Genomic DNA, 5,372 nt, shown 5'->3' on the forward strand with positions numbered 1-5,372 from the left:
TATTATTTATTTTATTTATTTATTTATTTATTTATTATTTTAGTTTATACTTTATTGTCTTATTTTTAATGAATTTGATCGAATTTTTTATCATGAGTAATATTCGCGAAACTAAATATAAAAATTGATATACAAAAATTTCGGTCGAGATTTATTTATTATAAGCAATTTAAATTTATATTACATAAAATTTGAAAATTGAAACGATGTAGATTAATCATTAGTATTTCAGTTCTTGTTTTCAATAAAAAGTATTATTAATCATTATTAATCATAATAAATATGTTCTTAGATACCATTATATCATATTATTTTAAACTTCAGAAACTTATTTCACGATGTACTATTGCATTGAACTAGTATTAACGTAACTGATGTCATATATAAGTCAAAAATATCTAAAATATTTTAATAATATAATAATAAGTAAATCGATGGAAAAGTAAAAAAATTAAATCAATTTTTGTGCTTATCTTAGCTTCTAGAATTGATTGTTTAAACATATCTCACGAATATATTAATATTGTTCCAAAAATGAAATATAAATGATAGTATTCTATGATTTCTTAAAAACATCTCTTTTTAGAAATTTTCTTAATTATGAAATTCTTTATGCAAGATGTCTTCTGAAAACTTTTCTTTTTTTAATGTTAAAGATTTAACAAATGATCCAGTATAAAAAATATAAAAATATAAAAATATAAAAATATAAAAATTTTATTTACAATTCTGTATACTTATTAGCAACTTTATTTTGTTACAAATTATTATTATTCAATACATTAAAAGTAAAACAATGATTACTATAATAATATAATAATATTATAATAATATTTTTATAAGAATATGTTTTTCTTTTTTGAGATTCCAGGATCTCAAAAAATAGATCCTGGAATAGATAGTTCTTTTTGTCGATATCTCTTTAAATATCTAATTTTCTTTCTGAACGTTTTTCCTAAGCTAACAGTATAATAATATAATTGTCATTTCTTCAATATTATCTTTAAATTTTTTCTTTTTAAATTTAAAAATAGATATATATTATTATTATTATTATTATTATTATTATTATTTTATATATATATATTTATATTCAAATAATAATAATAATAAATAATAAACAATTATTAATAGAGGCCAGAAAATTCGTTTTTGAAAAAATGAAATTGAATTTTTAAACCTAATATTCAATTATCTTTCATAAAATTCTTTTAGAAATTTTGAAGAAAATATTTAATATTTTAAATATTCTTTGTATATTATTCTTAATAAAGATAAACATTTTTAATTTATTTAATAATTATATACGAATGTCCACTGATTTTATTATTCCTATAATGGCATGATAAAATAAATAGATTTCACTCTATCTTTAAATTCCATAACTTAATAAAGATTAATTCAATTATCATTTGTATACTGACTTTTGTTTTTGTCTCTAGAATCATTCATCTGAAAATATCTCACTTTGAATATAATATATTAACATTCAGTATATTATTCCAGAAATAAATGAAGTACAAGGAAATAAAATACAGAACAGTTATAGAATTCTTAATGGGTTTGGAAGTTTCTTTGATTACTTTGGAACTTCTTGTGCGAGACTTTTCTTTTTTTTACCAATTTTTTTCCTGTCTTTTTTTAACACCAATATTAAAGATTTGATTCTGAATGATTCATGAGTATCTTTACTCAAAAAGTTTTGTTTACAATTCTGTACACTTATTAACAGCTTTATCATAATAGTTGTCACATTATATAAAATAACATGTTAGTACTAAGATCTTATTATATTTCTATGTTATATTACACGTAATATAATATTATTACAAGAATATATCTTTTCTTTTTGAAATTCCAGAATCAATAGTTCTTGTTTAAAATTATTATAATATTTTCCAGATTAACAATTTAATTGTTTTATAACATGTTTTTTTTTTATTCAATCGATATTTTCCAGATAATCTATTTTAATTTTAAACATTTTTGTCAAGCTAGCATGTTATGAAATACTATCATTTCTGTAAATTTTAATTCATCTTTTTTGAATAAAATTTTTAATTTTTTCTTTTTATATAAGTTAATTATCATATGTGTATATCATTAATTTTGAATAAAAATATTTTTGGAAAACATTTTCTATTACGTATCTATATATTCGTGAGCAGTAAAATTTACATATACAGAATTAACATTGTACGAATTATTTTATTGTAAGATGAATCGTAATCGTTCATTATTTAACAATATTTGCAATATTTTGCAACAAAATAAAAAATTACGAATTCTATTGAAGTGGTATGATAAAATGAAAAATATTAACACATTGGAAATTTGAATGTCCCACTGAATGTTTCATCTACTGATTAATGATAATTTATTTTACTTTCAATGAAGGAAAAAAATTAAAATTTATAGCATTTATTTTGTATTGAATTTGTTTCATTGAATATTTCATCTACTGATCAATGATAATTTTTTTATTTTCATAAAAAGAAAAACATTGAAATTTGAAATGGATATTTAAATATTTAAATTTGTCCCACTGAACGTTTCATCTACTGATTAACGATAATTTATTTATTTTTTGGAAAAGCAAAAAAAGATGGCATCAAATTTAAGGAATGGTAGGAAATAATTGATTTTTTAATTATGGAAATTTTAGAATAATTTTAGAATAAAATTTTTTCTTTAACATTTTTTAAGAATTTTATCAATCTTCTTTTTCAACTAAAATAAATTTCACAGTTACGTATATCTTCTTTTTTCAATACAACTCGCTATTGTGAATTGTAAAGAAATTTCAATATATTATTGGTGAAAGATATGGAAAGTAATAATAGATTTTTTGAAATAATAATATTTCAAAAAGTCATTTACTGTTAAAAATAATAACTGGAAGATATTTTGGGATGTTTGTTAAAATATTAATATATTACATTGTTGTAATATAATTATCATTGTTGTAATATATTATATTATGATGATAATAATGTACATATATTTATAATATCTCTTATCATTTTATATTGCCTACTGTTCAGCTATTATCATTGATAGTGATAATTGATAATTTTCTGCATCAAATGATGTTAAAATAATATTAAAATAATAATAATAGAACAAAATGATCAAAAATTTCAATATTGATTTCTATCCAAAAAGCAAATACAAAGATCAGATTTAAAATCATTAAATATAGCCATTTGGGAATCATGGATGATAATGTTATTATTTTTTCTAAAATTAATACAAAAATGAATGTTTTTTAAACTAATCATCTGCAATAAATGATGAAATGTTTGGGATTTGAAGAAAATTTTAAAAGAAATTTGGAAATTTAATATTTCTAGTTTCTAAATCTCCACATTTAAATTTATTTATAAGATTTTCTGAATTTAAATGTCTATTTAAAATATATAGTAATTAAGATTAATAGCGGCAGTTGATTATTTTTTTGCATATTGATGATAAAACAAAGTTGCCAAAATTTCAATCTCTATTAATTTTTATCTAATTAATAGCTTAATAAAATAAACAATAGAGAACAATATTGTTGTATTTTCCAAAATCAATGTAACGATTTGAAAATAATAAAAAAAGTTTAGATCAACAATTCATTAAAATTATATCATATAAAAAATAAACGACATGCATTATTTTGAATCTTACAAATGAATTTCATTGAATATTCATGAATGATAAAAAGATATGAATGATAAAATGATAAAAATGATAAAAATGAATGATAAAAATTCTTCGATATTATGTACATATACAAATGTTTTTTAAATTCAACAAAGCTCAATCGTTCTATTCGAAAATAATAAATACTTATTTAATTATATGAATTAATCATAAAATTTCGTATTGTGATAATGTAGTAGCAATTGAAGAAACAATGAAAGAATATAAATATTTCCTATGTTTAAAGACTAATGAATAAAATTTAAAATTCCAATAAAAATTGTAATTTGCATGTTTGTGACATTTAATAACAAAATGAATTATATAATATAATAATTATATTAATATAATATAATAACAAAATAAATTACATCGTTAAAACATTCGAAAATAAAGTTAATTTGTAATAATTTTATGTTCGAGCATAAAATTAGTTAATGAAAAATAGGAATAATGCGATCTGAGTATGATTATTATATTATATTTTGTTGTTTCTCAATTTAGCATTTTTTTTGTGACATTATTATTCACATAAAGTCTATTTTATCTTATCAATAGTTTTAAAGGATTCGAAAAATTTATTTAATTTTATTTAATTAAATACTTAAAATGAAAAATAATTAGCGCATTTAAAATTTATATTAGCGCAGCTGCATGTTTACGCGAATTTTTTCGTTTACAATCTCAATTATTCCAACGTGTTCTTTGTCAGGTACATTTATATTTTTAGATAAAAGCCTCATCCAAGTTTATGGATTTAGAAATTTTTGAAATATTTAATCAATAAAACAAAAGTAAACATTATTTTATCACTTTTATTACTCTTTAATTTTTTAAATCTTTGATTTGAATAGCTATCATGAAACTAAGTGGTTCAATAATCACTTGTTGAAGTGAGCGCCATGATAGACATAGGGGAATATTCAACTTCTTCTAATTTTCAATACTCCTTATTTATCAAATGGATATTGATATAAATGATATTTTATCTTTAGTTACCTAAGTTATTATATTAAAGAATTAGACAAGAGACAAGATCTTTTTACCATCATTTTTGTTAATTTTATTATTATTTGGCATTGATTCTTTTTGATTTTTTTATCTTTCTATACAATATTTTTTTCATTCATCACATTTTTTATACACACATCGTTCATCAAGTTTAAATATACATGTAATCCAAAAACTAGATAGTTATTATTGTAGTTCGTGTATTTATAGTCCAAATAGTAGATATTTATTCAATTATAATTGTTCTTTTCTAATCAAAATTGTAATCTGGTTTACTCATTGATTACCATGCAAAATGAAAAATATAACTGATTTAAAAGAGTTTTAAGAGGAAATTTGAAAAATTTTTAGCGAAATGATTTTTCAGAAGAAATAATTATATTTGTCTGTATTATTGAGAAATTTAAAAATTGTCTTTTTTATTTTGCAAAATCAATGCAATGCTATTTGTAATTATTGCCATCCATTTAAAAGAATTATGCAATTTTCTACATCTATTTTCTATTTTCTAATATATTTTCAATAATGAAGACACTAATCATTGACTATTTATTAATTATACATTAAATTATTTACAAAAGGATTTTTGATTTTAATAATCGTAAAATATTTTGTTGAAGTCATGATTTCTAAATAATTTTCTTATATATATATATATATATATATTTATGACA

This window comes from Apis dorsata, unplaced genomic scaffold, assembly GCF_000469605.1.
Source record: "Apis dorsata unplaced genomic scaffold, Apis dorsata 1.3 scaffold_741, whole genome shotgun sequence".
Classification (NCBI taxonomy): Eukaryota; Metazoa; Arthropoda; class Insecta; order Hymenoptera; family Apidae; genus Apis; species Apis dorsata.